We start from the raw sequence: 20430 nt of genomic DNA, 5'->3' as shown, positions 1-20430 counted from the left end.
AACAGTGTTTTTCTGTCCCCCTCTCCCTTTCTCTCTGGCTAAAAAAAATCAATAAAAACGTTAACAAAAATTCCTGACTCTTGGTGTTTTACACAGCTACAACTAACAGTGCAAGGAGACTGAGAGAAGTGGACAAGTGCATTTTTTTCAAAGGAGAGATCCATAGCTCTCATTAGATTCTCAGAGAGGTTTAAGACAGAAGGAGAAAGGTTAAGAATCATTTGATCAGAAGTCATGATACATAAATAAGGGTACTTAATCATTGGTATACTGACACTACTAGTCCATCTCTTATTAAATTCTCCTTTCAATTTCAGTTCTTATTTACTTGCTTTCTCTAATGTTAGTCCTTTGTCTCCTTCCATTCGTGAGAGCCAGTCCAGAAGCCAAAAAAGTTAGGAAATCACCAGTCATAGAGGTACTACCAAATCTGTATGACTTTCAAGTAATAATGGAGGGTGACAGGAGAGAGTTGAGTATAGGAAGAGCTATATTATCCACGCTCTTTATCTCCCTCAATCCTTCAATAATTCAGGACACCTGTGGAGGATCATGTACTTCCTCTTCCTCACCTCCACTCCCTGAACAAAGCTTTACCACCACAGCTACTGTGCTTCAGCCGCAGGAGCAGTCAACATCTTGTAAATCCATACCCTAATGCACCCCACATGAAGTGCTCAGATCAGATGAGCCACACAAGTAAAAAGATAGTGGTGTTTTGGAAAATACATGAGGATATAAACTTTTGCATTACATAAAGTTCTTTCTTCATAGCACTCACCTGAGGATGACTCATTGCTCAAAACCTTCACAGAATATCTTCAGATCTGATTTAGTCTCCTTAGTACAAAGCAGAGGTTTTCAGTGTTGCCTGCAGTTTGAAATAACCTGGGGAGACCTAAAAATTACTGATGCCAATGTTCTAACATGAAGATTCTGATTGAATTAGGCTAAAGCAATGGTTCTTACTCTGGGTCATGCATCTGAATCATCTGTGAGTAATTTTAAAGATGAAAAACTCCACACAACTAAATATAAATCTTTGGAAGTGAGATGTATGCAACTGTATTTCCAACACTTTTCGAGTGATTTAAATAGATAACAAAGGATTAAGATTCACTACTAAGCATTCATATTTCATCATTGGTCCAAAATATTGATAGCCTGCTGTATTTAATAAAATGACCTCCACATGGATCTTGGCTTTTTTCCAAAACTGAATTGACCCCTCAGAATTCTTTTACAGTTTGTCACAAACCCAAGCAATATAGTAAAAACAAAAAGGTGGCCTTCCTATGAATCCATTTATATTCCTCCAAGTTGATTTCTTTTGAGGGGCCAACACTGCAGTGGTTGCAAGTAAATACTCCTGATCAATATGCTTTCTATTCATGGAGGTTACCAAAATATAGGGTTTCTTCCATAAAATATATAATAGAGTACGAATGAACAACCATAAAGCCACATGAAAGAGTACCTACTAGACAGTTCATCCAGAATTTCTTACTAGCAGATAAAAATAATAGCTAATCTTTATTGAGTGATCATTATGTGCTTAAGCTTCTCTGAAACCTTTATATGTACAACTTTATTCTCACAACTTCTTTCTGGGACAATATTACTATCCCCAAATTACAGCCTGGGGAAATAAGGCTTAGAGAATTTAAGTATCACTGCTGCTTTTCAGTTTTGTAGAACTTTGATGCCTAAGTAAAATGACAAATTACTACATGGCATTTACTTTCAGGATAAAACAAAGTAGTCAAAATTGTTATCCTTATGCTTATGTTTACTCCTTGCACTCCAGTGAATATGCTATGCTAACATACCAGTCTGTTAACTCTATTTCTTGTATCACGTAAATCCATTGCCTTCCAAACCTCAAAGTCCATGGTAAGATCTTTTGTTCTCAAAGTATAGTATTTCCTTGATTCTTCCAGTGGGGCTGGTGGAAAACACTTAAGATAGAGTTCAAAGGAAACAGATAGTGATTCAAAATTTCTACAGAATCGTAGAGTCACATTTAAAGAAAATACACACAATCACTCTTCAGTGGCAGCATTCATTGTTCAATGATTTATCAGTATTACATTATTACAGCTGAGTCTATATTGATGGAAAAAAAGTTTTCACTTAAATCACAAAGACACAGTTGTAGGCAGAATAATGGCTCGCTAAGATTTCCATGTCCTAATCCCTGATGTCAATGAATATGTAACCTTACATGGCTAAAGAGACTTTATAGATATGATAACAATTAAGGATCTTAAGATGGCAAATTATCCTAAATTATCTGATTGGCCTATATCTAATCACATAAGTCGTTAAAGTAGAAGTGGAAGAAGAGGGAACCAGACAGATGTAGCTTCAAAAAGATTCTATTTGGTTCATTGATTTTAAAGATGGAGGAAGAGGGGCATGAGCCAAGAAATCGGAGCAGCCTTTAAAAGTGAAGGCAAGAAAATTTTCTCTTAGAGCCTGCAGAAGGGAAACAGCCCTGCTGATGACAATTAGACCTGTGTTGGACTTGTGATTTACTATACAATAATCAATTTATGCTATTTTAAGCCACAAAATTTGTGGTAATTTAGCATGACAGCAATAAAAAACTAATATAGATATGGCCCTACATTTGCCATTAAGTCACCTTTAGTTGCTGAAGAAGTATAAGAATGCCTTCAACTCTAAGTGGAGATAAGGTAACATTTTTTAAGAATAAATATATCTCTTTGTCAGTTCTTATGTTTTTTAAAAATATTTTTATTGATTTTTAGAGAGAGAGGAAGGGAAAGGGAGAGTGAGAGAGAGAAACATCAATGTGAGAGCAAAACACTGATCAGCTGCTTCCTGCATGCCCCCTACCCAGGATCAAGTCCGCAACCTGGGTGTGTACCCTGACTGGGAATTGAACTGATGACCTTTCTGTGCACAGGATGATGTCCAACCAACAGAGCTACACTGGCCAGGGCAGTTCTTATGACTTTTAAGAATTATATGCTATTCTTTATATTTATTTGTCTCATCAGTGGTAAGGTCAGTAGTTATATTGTTATCTGTTTAAATTCAGCCACTACTTGAATTTCATTTTAATAATTAATTGAATAAATGTTTACTGAGGGTATGCACTTACAAGGCATTTTCACTAGGTGTAAATAAAGGTTTCTCACCTTTAAGTAAATATTCTAGCTTTGACTGTTACATATTTATCAATTTATTCATCTCAAATTTTTATTTAAAATGAGCAAATGCACTATAGTAAAATAAACTTATTTTACAATTTTGATAAATTCCACACTATAATAGAAATACAACTTTATTAAAAGTTTAATAAAATTTGTTGTGACCACTGTTAAATATTAGCATGGCAACAGATGCCTAAAAAGTAAGGTGAAGTAGATGAGACTAGAGATAGGGGGAGGATTGATTATGTGTTGATGTAGGGTGATGGATGCCCTGGGATTTATAATCTATCTGCTTTTGTGTAGGTGTGAAACGCTCCATGATGTGAAGTTTCTTTAAAAAATACTGCACATTAAAAAGGGTGTTCATATATTTTTTTACTTAAAGCCTATTTAAGGGAAAGTTGGAAACAACTTTTTTTTTCTCTATGAATTGACTCTTACATCTGTTCTCTTCCTTTTATTTTATCTGTCCCAGCCACCCTAGTTCAGCTATTCATTACTTGTTCCCTAGATACCTGCAATCAATTTCTACCTAATACCCTTTACCTCAACATCTCCCCAAATTCATTCCTTTTACCACTGCCATGCTATTCTTTGTACCAGTTCAATATACATAAGTTTTTCAGGACATCCTGTATATAAATTTTTCTGCTCTATTTTTAAAGTTTTCCACTCTTTGGCCCAAACTATTTAATTTCTTTCTAACCTAACAAATGCTAGAAAGTCCAGTCTCCTCATTCATCTAAAGATGCCATGTTCATAATTGTTGCACATGAACAGTCCTTCTTCTCGCCATGTATTCCAATTCTATCAGTCTTAAGATTGATTCAATTTCTTGAATATTTATTTTAATTTTAGATATTGACATAAATTGGTTATAAAAGATGTATAAATACACAGGATGGGGTAAAAGTAGGTTTACAGTTGTGAGTATACAAGAGTTTCTTGTATTAGTATTTATTCATTATTATATTATTTTCTATACTTATAACTGTAAACCTACTTTTGCTCCATCCTGTATTTATATATCCTAATCTTAAACAAAAATACACATATAATATACATATTTTTCATCGTAATAGGCTTTTGGTGTTAACTTAATTGGAACCACTTAAGAGTGTCAATTCCTCAGGATATGATCGCTTGATATTCAAAATGAAAGGATTTACTAGAGTTCATTGCTTCCTCAAATCCAATTTTTGTCATTAAACTTAAACAAAACTTAATAAATTCTATCATTTTGAAGTGATGCTTAGAGGTCGAGGTTTACTTTTTGTTGTTTCAAAGTATCACTAAGGATAAACAATTAAATGATAAAGATGATGAAAAATATAAGATAGATATTCTTTCTTTCTCTTACAGTTGGAATCCAGTGTCTTTTTGAGATGCCTTTGCCTGCTGAGGATGAAACTGCCCAGAATGTGGTGAGCCAGGGGCCATTGTCCCTTGTGCAATGCTTTCCATAAAGCCTTGTGTCAGTTAACCTCAAAGGAATGTAGTTTGCCTGGGGGCAAGACCTCTGCTGCACAGCCATGAAAATCAGCAATGTAGCAGAGTGTACAATTTCAATCTACAGAGCCATACAAGGGTCCCTTGATAGGATAAACAACATTGTAGGTCCAAGGCATCATGAGATTAAGGGTAAAATTGAATTTCTACTTGAAAACGTAACCACATTATCTAATAAAGGGTCTATCATTGTTAAAAAATTTTGCTTCACCCAGACTATTTCTACCCTAAACACCCTAAATACTATAGTACTTTAATTTCTATGGGGTTAAGTTAACTTTCTGCATATGGGTTTTACCAACCTTTTTGCTTTTCTTGAGGACTTGGCTATTCACATATACAAAGAACTAGCACAATTTGTGAATAACCTTGGAATCTGTGTGTAAGTAGGCAACTTTGAAAACCTCTGCGTTGTCCTGGAGTGACTGCTATGTGTAATTTAATGAGCCCCTCTTCTTTGCACCCCCCCTTTGTTTGTAAAACCCTCCCTTTACATCCTTGACACTACTCTTGTTGTTCTCTGACTTCTCAGTCTTCTCCTTTATGTTGATTTTTAAAAATATAGTCTTTGACATGTGCACAACAAACTCACTCTGTCCACTTTCAATTACTTGTCCATTTCCTTCAGCTACCAAGCACCCTGTTTTCTCCCAACCAGCACCCTCCTGGTTTCATTCCCAGCAGTGTTCTCCCTGGGAACCTCTGAGATACTCTTTCACCTTCAATACATTTCTCAAAATACCAACTTTTGACAGTGAGGATGTGGAACAACAAGGACTCTCATTTATTTCTGGTGGGAATAAAATGGTACAGCTATTTTGAAAGACAATTTGACTAAACATTCTCCTACCATATGATTTATCAATCACACTCTGGTATTTACCCAAATAAATTGAAAACTTACATCCACACATCTATAGCAAATTTATTCATAATTGTCCAAACATGGAAACAACTGAGATGTCCTTCAATAGGTGAATGGATAAACAACCTGCTACAGTGAATATATTTTTATTTAGTGATAAAAAGAACTATCTTTTTGAGGTAACACCATAGTGTTTTCTACAGTGGTTGCATCAGTCTGCATTCCCACCAGCAGTGTACAAGGGTCCCCTTTTCACCATAGCCTCACCAACACTTGTTGTTTGATGATTTGTTGATGGCAGCCATTCTGACAGGTGTGAGGTGATACCTCATTGTTGTTTTAATTTGCATTTCTCTGATGATTAGTGGTGTTGAGCATTTCTTCATATGTCTCTTGGCCATTTGTATGTCCTTTTTGGAGAAGTGTCTATTTAGGTACTCTGCCCATTTTTTAATTGGGTTTTTGTCTTCCTTTTGTTGAGTTGTATGACTCTATATATTTTGAAAATTAACCCCTTATCTGATGCATCATTGGCAATTATGGTCTCCTATATAGTGGGATCACTTTCTGTTTTGATGGTTGTTTCTTTTGCTGTGCAGAAGCTTTTTAGTTTGATGTAAAAGTTAAAAATTGAACTGCCATTTGACCCAGTGATCCCACTTCTAGGAATATACCCTAAGAAACCTGAAACACCAATCAGAAAGAATATATGTACCCCTATGTTCATAGCAGCACTATTTACAATAGCTAAGATCTGGAAATACCCAAGTGTCCATCAGTAGATGAGTGGATTAAAAAGCTGTGGTACAAGTACACAATGAAATACTATGCAGCTGTAAGAAAGAAAGATCTATTATCCTTTGAGATGACATGAAAGGACCTGGAGAGTATTATGCTCAGTGAAACAAGACAAGCAGAGAAAGACAAGTATCACATGATCTCACTTATTTGTGGAGTATAATGAACTAAACAAACTGCTGAACAAAATTAACCCAGAAACATAGAGGTAGGGTACAGATTGACAAGCTTCAGAGGAGGGGAGGTTCGAGGGGGAAGAGATAAACCACAGAACTTACATGCATGTATGCATGACCAATGAACATAGACAACAAAGCTGGGGATGGGGCAGGGAGGAAGGGGAGGAGGGTGTCAATGGAGGAAAAATGAGAAACATCTGTAACAAAACCAAATTAATAATTAAAAATTTTTTTAAAAAAGAACTATCAAGCTGTGAAAAGACATGGAGGAACTGTAAATATGTATTGCTAACTGAAAGAAGCTAGTATTAGAAGGCTGCATACTGTATGATTCCAACTATATGACATCCTGGAAATGGCAAAACTGTGGAGATAGTAAAAATATCACTGTTGAAGTTTTTTAGGGTAGGAAAACTACTCTTTACAAAAAATACTTTGTATGATACATTTGTCAAAAGCTATAGAAGGTACAACACCAAATGTGAAGCCTAATGTAAACTGTGAACTTTGGTTGCTAATGTGTCAATGTAAGTTCGTGGATTGTAACAAATGTACTGACATGGTAGAGGATGTTGATGGTGGGGGAGGCAGTAAGTGGGCACTTGCAACTCTATTTTGCTGGGAACCTAAAACTGCTCAAAAATTAATCTATTAATTTTTAAAAATCAGCTCTGAATCCATGCAGCCAAGGGCCACTTCCCACTGCTGGAAACCCAGAACACAGGCCTACGGCGCTTCTAGACCTTTACCATCTTCAACTACTGGCTTGAAGTGCAGGTCTTCAAGTCCCTAAGAGACTCCTTTTCCCTTACATCTTCCCACCTGCTAAACCTTGACTTTCTTTAAAATTTCCAACTTAACCCCATCCCCTTTCACTCATAAAATCATGTTTCCTGAGAAAATAAAAATCAATAGGTAAGATTTTGTCAATGATCTTCCTCAAGTGTAACCCCTAAATGTGTTGACATCTGGTCCTCCTCTACCCTTTCATCCCCTCTGTCTGCATGAAGAGGGGTTCTTCCTTTGGTTCAAGGTTAACCCCTCCATTGTACTTTAGATTTCCATCCCCTTTGCCTCCCCTGGCCTCACTCCATCGCTCATACATATTATTCTATTGTATCCTTAATCCCTCCCTCTGCCATCTGGCTTTCCCTCCCAGCATAAACATGCTCAAGTCTTTTCCATCTTAAAGGAAACCTCTTCCTTGACCTCATCACTCTTTCATCTATTGGCAATCTATAAGCACCATTTGGTTGTAGTGGCTGGGATATTTTTGTGGAAAGCAAAAAAAAAAAAAAAAAAAACACTTGAACTCATATTAAAAGACAAATTTAGCCCAGCTGGTGTGGCTCAGTGGATTGAGCAACATCCCATGGACTGAGAGATCCTGGTTCGATTCTCAGGGCACATACCAGGGTTGTGGGCTCAATCCCCAGTAGAGGGTGTTCAGGAGGCAGCCAATCGATGTTTCTCTCTGGCATTGATGTTTCTATCTCTCTTTTAAAAAAATAGATTAGCCCTGGCCAGTTTGGCTCAGCGGTTAGAGCGTCGGCCTGCGGTACAGAGAGACCCGGGTTCGGTTCCCGCTAAGGGCATGTACCTCGGTTGCAGTTTGTCCCCGGCCCTGGTTGGTCGTGCGGGTGGCAACCACTCGATGTGTCCCTTCACGTCGATGTTTCTCTCTCTCCCTTCCTCTCTCTCCCTCCCGCTCTGTCTGAACAAAAAAAAAGAAAAGAAAAAATAAATAAATAAATAAATAAATAGATTAAAAAATAAGGGAAATGTTTTTACTCCAACAACCGGAGGAAGTGGTGAGCCACTAAAGTGTGAGAAGAGTAGAGATTCAGCCAAGACTCAGGAACTATCAACTCGATTGTACCTGGATTCTCTCTCCATCTTCTCTCCATCTTAGCTAAACATCAACCTGCATTATGCTTCATTTTGTCTAAACACAGTTGAGCTTTCTCCACATGTAAAGAAACAAGCTTCCTGAATGTTACCACATACAGTTTCTGTCATCAAGGAGGAACTAACATTTGCTTTCTGAAACTACATTAAAATTTCTGGAAAAGGAGAGAGTGAAGAAAGGAAGGCTGGGTAGGAAGAGTCTCAGACTGCAGTGAGCTCTGAGTCTCGGGCAGCCCAGCAGGGAGCTCCACCGCAGACTACCATGGGAGAGATTCGCGTCGGGCCGGCCACTCTTCCTGCAGTGTCCACTCACTAATGGGGCCTGTTCAGAGAGAGTGAAGCATCAGCTCAAATACTATTGACAGATCCTAAGGTTGTTGCAGTTGGAGGCTATCACCTAAATGCCTTCCTTGTTTCAGGTTTTCTCTTGTAGAGAAATCTAAGTGACACACCTGTATGGCTGCATTGTCTGTAAACACGTCATAGACTGCATAATATGGTCACTTAGTTTCCTCGTCTTTCCTCTTCCATATCACTAAAAAAACAAGTGATAAACTAAAAACCATGTATTAATTTAATACAGTTTATAATTTTAGTTTATAGTTTAGTTTACATATATAGCCATTACCTTATGTTTGCATCTCCAGATAGATGCTCAATGTTTGCTAAATAAATGAGTGAATAAATGAATTCATTGAAGAACAGTGTGCCTGTCTCCATGTTTTGCCTCTAAAAGTAGATTTTTAAGCTTTGTGAGAACATTATAAACAATTTTAAAATATATATTTTCTTCTCTGGCTTCCACTTACATTAACTTTACCTCTCCAACTATCTGGTTGTGGGAACTTTTTGGCAGTAAAATGGAGAGGTGTGACTGTCACAAGTCCTAAGCTTAAACAAGAGAAACTAGAACATCAATATTCTTATAATAAACATATCAAGCTCATGTAGAGAGGGGCACAAAAGCTATTCTAAGCCTTCATTTCAATTTTCAATACATTTGACAGTCCTGATAAGCTTCCATCTCACTAAGAATATAGAAGCCATGTGTCAGGTATGAACTCCTTAATTATTTATCCTTTATTTGAAAAGCTCCTTAAAAACCACTAATATATTAAGATGTGCAGAATTGCAGAAGCAGCAGGTTTTGAGCACCTTACCAGGTACCACACACTGCACTGTGCATTTATCTCCAAGCCCCACTATGGATATGGACCTCAGGGGGGGGTATGTGGGTATTCAAAGCCAAGTTCAATCCTGTTTTTAGGGCAGAGATCTGAAGCCAATTTTTTTTTACTTCCAAACCCAAACATGTTATTCCCACAACACCATTGATTCCAACTTTAAGAATCCTATTTGAGCTCCAAAGACATCTAGTTCAATCAAAAAACAAAAAACTTTCAACATTCTAGGAGAATTTTATCTAGCACATCAGAGAGTTTGGAAAGAATTAGACTGGTTGAACCTTAGCAAAATTGTTTAAATGTGACTTCCAAGAACCAATTAAGTAGCCGAGTTAGGCTTATATATTATTAGGACAAAAGCAGTTAAATATTTTCTTACAACAGTACCCACTCCATTCTAATTGCTATTAAGAAAGTTAGAAATTCACAGATATATTTGACTAAGATGTGTTTTAAAATTTTATAGAGCAAGAAATAAATTTTATTTGCCTTTAAAATTTTAGGTGGTTGTCCAATCAAAAATATAATAAAAAACCAACTCCTTTATTCTTCAGTGAGTGCAGAGACAATATAAAATCAATGAAATTTTCATTAGTGTGATTATTACCGTATATGTGTTCCTTATAATAAAAGGCTCAGATACATCCCCAGCTTAAATAAAAGTTCTTTAATTTGTTACACTCGGAGTTGTAAGCAATGTGAACTTCAGTAAAATGTCTTTTTCTTTAGGAAAACTTATTTAATTGTGTTAAGGCTTTTTAAGAACAGTGTTAGATTGCCTTCTCCATCCTGTATCCCATAGGGTTTGTTTGGATTTTTTTCTCAAGTAAATGCTTTCTTTAAAAAACCATTTCTCACCCTTCCAAGTGTGGAAATAAATCATTTATATAAACTTGAGACTGCCTAGTGCGATTCTTATGGAAAGAACAATGGCAGTTCAACAATGGGACTGAGGGTGGGAGTACTGACTGTTATAAATACATCACCAATAACGTCAGTGTATTTCCCTTGTCTTCCACACAACTATCTCTGGGGAAATAGAAACTCTGTTACAGGCTAACTCGAATTCCTGTCATTGTGCTCTACACATCAGTCTCTCTAGTCTCAGGCTCCTGGCCTACGGCTAAGGTTATTATCTACTGTGTCACACCCAGTCGCTGACATAGAATTAAAATTAATGGCGGGGAGATTTTTTTTCTTATATAGGAGAGGCAAATGATTCATGAGTTCAGCCCTAAATCAGAGAGAACAAAAAAACAACTGTGCAGTAGGATTGATCTTAGCTGGAAAAACTAGAGGTTTCCAGAGGAAACAATATTAAATATAAACCCTTTCCTATGTGTTGATAACTATATTGTTACACGTTTCTAAAGTATTGAAAGTGATGACACATCTGGCTTTACAACATGCCAAGTGCATCATTTCCTTCCCTCTTCCTTCTCCCCACCCGAGCATTGAAGAAAAAAGCTGAGGACAGCACACTCTATATAATTATTCTCTAGAACTTTAGTCAGGCTTACGCTGGGAGGTTTGAGGCTTTTTCTGTAGATAACAGCTGTTCTGTAAAGAAGCAAGTGTACAGTCTCTCTACAGGGTTTCTGCGCTTGGTGTCTGTGATGCTTCTACATGTATACGGTAGTTCAAATACTTGCGGCTTTTAAGGGAATCTTGTTTTGTAATTATTAGTGTTTCAGGCACTAATTTGTGGCACAATAAGCCTCAAGAAATAGCTACTGATGCCAAATAGTGGCAAAGCATGACTGTCTTAATCTGATCATGTCAACAGCGGTGTCATAGCTGAGTCTGGTTCTGGTATCTGCTTTGTCTCTTCAGATCGTATTGTGTGTTTTTTTGTTTTTGTTTTTCTTGGCTTTTAGCATGCCTTGTAGTATTTTGTTAAAAGCTGCACATAATCTATCAGATCATAGAAACTGATGAAATCAGGCTTGTAGTGTGATGTTTTCTATTGATCAGTTTAGAACCTGGGTTATGTTCACTATTTGCTACAGCTGTAGTTATCTCTAACATCCTTGATTTTTGTCTCCTCTGTTAATCTGGGCTTCCCTAAATACTCTTCCTAACAGGGAGTCTGTCTTGCAGTTTGCAGCTATAATCCACTGTTTATACCAGAGCCCGGTTTATGTGGCTTGGTCCCCTGGAAGCAAATACTGGCTATGACTCTGGATTTGCCTGCATCTCCAGATTTTGGCATGACAGTTGGCCCTGTAATTTCAGTTCTCTGAAAAGTTATTGAATGTCTTCTCTTTTTTTACCAGCCTTTTTTTTTTGCAAGGATGGGAGTAATGACTTCTAAGATCTTTATAAAATGTTGGAGCCCAAACCAGAGGTCCACATTACTATCTTGGAAATCAACAAATAGGTGCATTTGTTTGTTTTTGTCATCAAAATAAACCCAAATGATTGTCTCAGGATCTATATATTTTTTAAATTAAAATCAACTGTACAAAAACAACACACACACACACACACACACACACACACACACGTCAATAAGTCATAAATACCTGAGACCAAAAGTATCAGTACAGAACAGCACTACCACAGCCCCCAGTTGTAATTCAACTAGTCCCTTGTTCGAAAACAACAGCATTGGGTTCACAGTAACTCCAAGGTATTAACTCGGTACTTCAACAACTACACCCCCTCCAAGATCTCACACTTGAACTTTTCCCCACTAAAACACAACTCTTTGGTTACCAACCCTTCCATTTCTTTACCCTGGGCAGCGATTGCAAAAGTATTTTGTTTCTGGCTTTTTCAATCTAGTTCCACATCCTCATAGTTAGGCTAAATTCATCCTAGCTTCTGGGGTTGGTTCCAACTTGCAAGTACCAATCCTCCAACATCTAGGTAAAGTGGATGGCTTACTCTTCATTCAAAGAAGCCTTGGCTGCTGCCACTGCCTGGAAATTCTATTCTCTTCACTCTGCCTTTTCAAACCTGATCCATCTTTTAATTAATGATAAGAACTTCATAAATCTACTCAACTCTATGTGAATTTCTGTATTTGAACTACATAGCCCTTTATCTTTACTTCTACTATGCATGTACTACATTCCTCCTTTTATCTAAGTTTAGGTTCACCTACTTTATCTCCTTCAGTAAGTGACCTCCATTTCTTTTCATATGTACCTTGTACATGGTGCCTTATGCACTGTAAAAGTTTGTCAAACTAATGCATGACGGGAAGAGATTAAGTTTGTGCTGGGAGCAGTGATGTATTAAGGCTCATTGAATTATATAGTGTCAGAGTTGATAGGAATCACACACGTTGAAGGCAACAGATTAGATGAATACATTCAGAGAATGGATTCAACTGATAACCAGGCTCCCACTTCAGACTAGTTCAATATGCAAGGCCAAGAGTTATTGCTCATGCTAAGCAGTGGCCACTTTTCGGTCCGGTCATAAAAAACCTGGTAAATATTCCAAAAGCTTTCTCCCATAAGACTGACATTTTAACATCAAAAAAGATCAGGGAGTTTGAAATTTTAGATACTTCACTGTGTGGTCAGTTCTCCAGACTGTTTAAATGTGAAATTAGACAGATTACCTCCATGAGCTACACTGTTTTGATTCTGCTAAGTGGTCATTTAGCCTAAGGTTGACCATCTTCATTGTTAGGGTTTTATTTTCTCAGGTTTTCTGAAATTCTTGTGTCTCCCCAAACTTGTTTCATTGTGTAAAGGATTATACCATAAACTTTGTAGAAAAATCTATTATTTAAAAACAAAAGGGAGGGTGGGACAAGATTAACCAAAGAGTTTGTATGCATGTATGCAGAACCCATGGACACAGTGTGTGGTAAAGGCCTGGTTGGGGGGAGGAACAGGGTGGAGGGAGTCAATGGGGGGAAAAAGTGGTACATCTGTAATACTTTCAACAACAAAGATAAATTTTCAATATTTTTAAATGCTTTTATTGATATTTTAGAGAGAGAGGAAGGAAGAGAGAGATAAAAACATTGATCTGAGAGCGAAATATCGATCAGCTGCTTAGTGCACATCCCCTACTGAGGAATTGAGCCTGCAACCCGGGCCTGTGCCCTGACCGGGAATTGAACTGGGACCTCTCAGTCCATGGGACAATGCTCAATCCACTGAGCCATACCAGCTGGGCAAAAAAATAAATTATAAAAACAGAAATATGACATCTAAACTTGGAATAATGGATATATTTCTGATGACTCAAGTCAAGAAACAGATAAGAAATGAGCCTTAAAAAGTCCATGGAACTGACTTCCGGTCAAGATGGTGGCGTAGGTAAACGCGGTATCGCGTCCTCCCACAACCACATCAAAGTTACAACTAAACTACAGAACAACCATCATTCAAAACCGCCTGAAATCAAGCTGAATGGAAGTCGTACAACTACGGAACTAAGGAAAAAAAAAAAAAGCAGCTACATCCAGACCGGTAGGAGGGGCGGCGGCGCGAGGGGGGCGGCGGCGCGGCAGCGGCGGAGCGCGCAGCGGGGAGACAGGCTGGTCCCACACCCAAGCGTGGTGGATAAAAATCAGGAGGATCCCGCGGCTGGGAAGGTCCTTCCTGAGGACTGAGGGGTCCCCGTCCCACACCAGGTGCCCCGCTCAGGGTTCCAGTGCCAGGAAGAGAAGTCCCCATAACTTCGGGCTGGAAAAACCAGCGGGAACTGAGGCTCAGGGAAGCTGACGCGGCTGGAGCCCCAGGCAGCTCCCTAAAGGGCCCGCGCACGGACTTATCGGACTCTCTCCCTCTAAGCTCGGAGGGGAGGCAGCTCGAGGGGCACCAGAGACACACAGGGAAGAACTGAGCTGTTTGGCACTGGAGCGAGGGCTGGAGAGGGGGCTTCCTCCTCGGGGACAAACGTGCTGTCAGAGGCCTTTGTTCCTTTGGTGAGCCCTTCCCGGGGGCGGCAGACAGAAGCCATATCTGGGACTCCAGCAACCTGGCTCACACTCGTAGCCCCGCCCTGCTGACTCCCTGAGGCCCCGCCCCGCCCCACACAACTTCAACAAGCTGTTGCCACTTGCTTAACCATAGGATTGGCCAGTCTTGGATCCTGCTTCAGGTTTTTCCTAAATTCTTTCAAACGAGCAGCACCGGGTCTCAGCGAGCCCCATACCTCTCATTAAGTAATACACAGAAACAAACACAGGGAGGCAGCCAAAATGAGGATACAAAGAAAGAGGTCCCAAATGAAAGAACAGAACAAAACCCCAATAAAAGAACTAAGCGAAAGGGAGATAAGCAACCTAACAGATACTGAGTTCAAAATACTGCTTATAAGGATGCTCAATGAACTTAGTGAGAACCTCAGTGAACTTAGGGAGGGCATCAAGAGCATAAAAAAGGACCAGTTAGAAATCATGGATACACAGTTAGAATTAAAGGAGGCATTAACTGAAATAAAGAATAATTTACACAGCTTCAATAATAGAGTATGTAGATCCAAGGAGCAAACCATTGATTTGGAATATAAGGAAGCAAAAAATCCCCAATCAGAAGAGCAAAAAGAAAAAAGAATCCAAAAAAATGAGGATAGAGTAAGGAGCCTCTGGGATAACTTCAAGCGTGCCAACATTCGCATCTTGGGGGTGCCCGAAGGAGAAGAGAGAGAACAAGAAATTGAAAACCTGTTTGAAACAATAATGGCAGAAAACTTTCCTAACTTGGTGAAGGAAACAGACATACAAGTCCAGGAAGCACAGAGAGTCCCAAACAAGATGAACCCCAAGAGGCCCACACCAAGACACATCATCATCAAAATGCAAAAGGTTCAAGACAAAGAGAGAATATTAAAAGCAGCAAGAGAAAGGCAGCTAGTTACCTACAAGGGAGTACCCATTAGGCTGTCAGCTGATTTCTCAAAAGAAACTTTGCAGGCCAGAAGGGAGTGGCAAGAAATATTCAGAGTGATGAAAACCAAGAACCTACAACCAAAATTACTCTATCCTGCAAAGCTGTCATTTAGAATCGATGGACATACAAAAACTTTCCCAGACAAGAAAAAGTTAAAGGAGTTCATCACCACCAAACCGTTACTATATGAAATGATGAAGGGTCTTTTTGAAGAAAAAGATAAAATGTATGAACAAACAAAATGGCAATGAATACATATCTATCAACAATGGAATCTACAAACAAAATGAACAGGAAGAACAGAAACATTCTCATAGATACAGAGAACATTTTATTGGTTGCCAGTTGGGAAGGGGGTTGGGGGAATGGGTGAAAAAGGTGAAGGGATTAAGAAGCACAAACTCATTGCTAGACTGACAAACCTCAAAGGGAAAGGGGTTGGGGGGGTGGGAAGAAATAAACCAAAGAACTTATATGCATAACCAATGGACACAGACAATAGTGTGGGAAAAGGTGGGAGGGGGGCGGGAGTGGGGAGGAGGGGGTCAATGGGGGAAAAATGTGGAACATCTGTAATACATTTTACATCCAACAATAAAGATTTGGAAAAATAAAAAATAAAAAAAAAAAAAAAAAAAAAAAAGTCCATGGAAGAGAAACTAAGATAATGAAAAGAGAAGTCGAGGCTTCCAAGAGAAAATGCTAAAAATAATTAGATAGCACAAATCAGAAATTTAACAGGTCGAGAGGAGGATAAAATAAAAATGTATGAAACCATTAATTTATTGAACAGAGCAAACATGGTTAAGTAACTAAATTTCAGAATAACACTAGGCTTCATCCTTTGATGTTTGATTGAAATCAAAAGCAGTGCTGTTTATGAAATACTTGAACTGGTAAAATTATCTCAATACACTTACCTGAAAAATTAAATAGGCTAAAGAAGAGTTTCAGTAAGTCCCACGGATTATGAAGAGAAAGATGAAATCTATCAGAAACCTCTATTGTTATGGAGAGTATGCCAACACGCTTCTTTAATGTCATGGGTTTTAAAAATAGTCATGGCTCTATGTGGACATTATCTGATGTGATACTTATAATTTAATAGGTTCAAGTCTGTCTGTATATTAGAGGTAACTTAGGTAAACCGTTCTCAATTTTTATATCCACACAGCAAAATATTGCTCTACAGGGCAGGGTGTTGCACATTTTTAGCAAAGTTAAATCATATAGGAGCTTTTGTAGGAGAAGGAAGAGTATTTACTAGAATATAACAACTACAATATGTAGCAATTGCTTAAGTCAGGATAGATATTTTAGACTGATGTTGCCTTAAATAGCAGTCTCACCATTTCCATCAAAGAAATAACATTTATACTCGTCAAAAACAATTTATAATATATTAGGCAGATCTTTGCAAAGACATTATACTCCCTGAACTAATGTTACTCATATAATTAGTACAAAATAAGAATAATTGAGTCTGTTAAGAAAGTTTGTATAATTTAGAAAACATGATGTTTGCTCAATAACAATGTTTTCAAATATGCCTCGATTTGAGTCAGCATCTTGCTATCCATCTAAACATCTTCGATTAATAAGAAAAAAATACAGATTTTTTTAAATTTTTCTATATTGATTTTAGAGAGAGAGGAAGGGAGAGGGAGAGAGATAGAAACATCGATGGGAGAAACATCGATTGGCCACCTCCCGCATGCCCCCCACTGGGGATTTGGCCCACAACCTGGGCATGTTCAATTCCTGACTGGGAATTGAACTGGCGACTTTTTGATGCATGGGTCAATGCTCAACCACTGAGCAACACTGCCTGAACGATATTTTTGTTTTTGTCTAGATGTTAGATATGGGTAAATATAGTCATTACTGAGATGAGCTACATTATTACTTTTTGTTATTAATGTTTTATGTGATGATGCCAGTTGACCTTTATTTACTGTAAACATTGCCATAAATGATTCAAACTGTCACCCTTAGTAATCTGTGCAACATAGCCTAATCAAAAAGGGGAACTGTTATGGAAAGCCTGTTTTACATATCTGAGAAGTACATATAACCTAATGGCTAGTGAGGCGTGGACTCTGAACTCAGGTTTCTTGGGTTTTTCTAAAGGATCTTTATCTCTGTACAGCCTTGGGCAAGTTATTTAATCTCTCTTCTCCTGAATTCCTCATCTGGAATCAGTCATCTCTCATAATTGTTGTGAAGACTAAATAAGATAATACAGAACTTCAGAAATAGGGCTTGGTTTATTGTGAACATTTATAAGATAATATTACCTCAGGCTTTTCCTGTTAATATTACTACATAGTAATGAAGTACTTTGTAAAATGATCTTATAATTTTATCAAATTGGATTATAATATTGGCAAAGACTTCTATTTTTCTATCTTTCTTTATGGGTATTTATGAAATTGCAACATAATATTAAATGTACCCTAAAATTTTATACTTAAAAGGGTATTATATATAATTATGTTAGTATTCTCAGCATGGTTCTTTGCTCTATTTGAGCATTAGTTCAAGTATCAATTGTGCAGGTATCATTTTCCAAAATGATTCCAGGATGTAAAATAATTGCTCCTGTTCTGCTGTTTATATTTAGAAGGCTTTCAATACTGACAACTCTTATCCTTTTAAAAAATGTTTAAATCACGGTTCTTGTCATACACTGAATGTTTGTGTCCCACTCCCCAAATTTATATGTTAAAGCCCTAACCCTCAGTGTGCTGGTATTTGGAGATGGGGACTTTGGTATGTAACTAGGTTCAAGTAAAGTCATGAGGATGGAGCCTCCACTATGGGATTAGTGACTTTATTAAAAGAAGAATAGACACCAGAGCTTTTATTCTCTCTCTCTCTCTCTCTCTCTCTCTCTCTCTCTCTCTCTCTCTTCCTCTCTCTCTCTCTCTCCCCCCATCCCCAACATGTAAGCAGTTGGTAAAAAAAAAAAAAAAAAAGTAGCCATTTACAAGCCAGGAAGAAAGCTCTCACCAGAACCCAACCATGCTGGCACCCTGATCTCAGACTTCCATACCCAGAGCTGTGAGAAATAAATGTGTGTGCGTGTGTGTGTGTGTGTGTGTGTGTGTGTGTCTATGGTATTTTGTTATAGTGACCTGAACTGACTAAGACACTTTTTTCCTACCTTAAATCTGATGATCTGTGCCCACTCATTTAATCTATTTTTAAAAACTTTCTTCTCTATAAAAATAAATATGTTGTTGTGAGAAAAATAAACTAGCAAATGTGAAAGAATCTTGTGGATGTTATGCATGTATTAGTTATTAGATACAATACTAAAATAATTTTGACATTGTGTGAAAAGAAACTAATTAAGATAACAGAGCTGTTCGAAAGTTGCATCTCATTGTACATACTGGTCATTTCCAGATATTTATTTTCTGAACAGACAACAGACAAAACAACAATACCATCTCTTCTATTCTAGGATGTTCTTCTTCTAGAAATAAGGATGTGTTAATGACAACTTAAAAACAAAATTGATCCAGTGGACTTTTCTATCACCATCATGCTGAACCTCAGTGCTCCTTGACTTTCTTCCACCGTCTGCTTTGTCGACTCTCCTCCTACCTCTTCGGTCACTCCTTCTCTTTTTGTGGGCTGGCTTCTGCACTCACTCTCCATACCCACCCTGGATCAGAGCATCCAAGTTAAATACTGATAACCCTCACATAATAACTGTATCTAAGACATGAGCCCCAGATTCAACTCCAATTTTCAACCAGACATCATGCATGTATATCTCCCAGGCATCATAAATTAAACTAGTCCAAATTTAATATTTTTTTATCCTCACCAGAGACATTTTTGTTTGTTTGTTTTGCATTTATCTTCAGATAGAGCAGGAGGGACCACGGGAGGGAGGAAGACAGAGAGGGACATATCAATGTGAGAGAGACACATAGACTGGTTGCCACCCACACGACCCCAACCGGAGCCAGGGACAAACAGCAACCAAGGTACATGCCCTTAGCAGGAACCGAACCTGGGATTCTCTGGTCAGTGGGCCAACACTCCGACCACTGAGCCAAACCAGCCAGGGCAAATTAGTCCAAAATTTAATTCATCATCTTTCCCCCAAAATGTCTAGACTTCTCTTAATAAGTAGTACTAAACATGCACCCACGTCAGATGGCCTCCAGACACCTCTTCTCATTCCCATCAACTCAAATAGAGAGACCACTTCTTATGAATTCTGAGTCATAAATGACTGCCTCAACCTCCACTCACCCCTTCTCTGAATATGGAAGCCAAGGTCTCTTCATCCTGATCATGAACTGTGACAATTTTTGCCCAAATGCTCTGTGCATAATGTCTTAACCCTTCATATACAAACCCAATTAATCTATCAACCACTTGGCTGTGAAGGAAATCTTCTGGTGTAATCTGCTCATGACATCCACTGCTCTCCACACCTAAGTGGTAAACAGTCTTCTTACGTTGGTGTATGGACCTTTATGGACCTTTATGTCTACCCGACTAAACTTATTGCTCTGAATGCCTCTCTTCCATCCACCGTTCCAGCAATACTGACACTGATGTTTCCTGGGTACGTTTGAGATTTCATATCTCATGGATTTTTATTTCGCTGGTCTATTTCTCTAAAATTTCCTACTTTCTTTTTCTGCCCGGACAACATCTACTTGTCTTTTACAGCTCAGCTCCATTATGACTGACCCGAGCAAAAGTTTTTTAAACTCCTTTCTAAGGTTAGAATTAATCATTCCTAGTTTTGTGCCTTCTCTCAGCTATTTGCAAACCTACAATAAAACTCTTTTATGGCAACCATTGTATCTACTCCCGTGTTTTCAACCGCTAGTGCCTAGCATAGTACCTGAAACACAGTGATTAATTGATCATTAAGTATTTGTTTTCATGAAGAAATTAATGAATTGGTAGCTA

At 38.1% G+C, this 20430-nt stretch overlaps 1 protein-coding gene across 3 annotated transcripts in view; it reads left to right on the top strand.

The window, feature by feature from the left end:
• Positions 1-20430, top strand: part of EDNRB (endothelin receptor type B) — a 132802-nt gene that overhangs the window by 69714 nt on the left and 42658 nt on the right. For all 3 annotated transcript variants that reach the window (XM_036250199.1, XM_036250200.1, XM_036250198.1), the window contains exon 2: positions 4545-4606. The gene's annotated coding sequence lies outside the window, so the exon portion shown is untranslated. The remainder of the gene's footprint in view (positions 1-4544; positions 4607-20430) is intronic.

Source organism: Molossus molossus, unplaced genomic scaffold, assembly GCF_014108415.1.
Source record: "Molossus molossus isolate mMolMol1 unplaced genomic scaffold, mMolMol1.p scaffold_m16_p_9, whole genome shotgun sequence".
Lineage (NCBI taxonomy): Eukaryota > Metazoa > Chordata > Mammalia > Chiroptera > Molossidae > Molossus > Molossus molossus.
The sequence above is the reverse complement of the archived record's forward strand: the minus strand, read 5'-3'. Positions and strand labels throughout refer to the sequence as shown.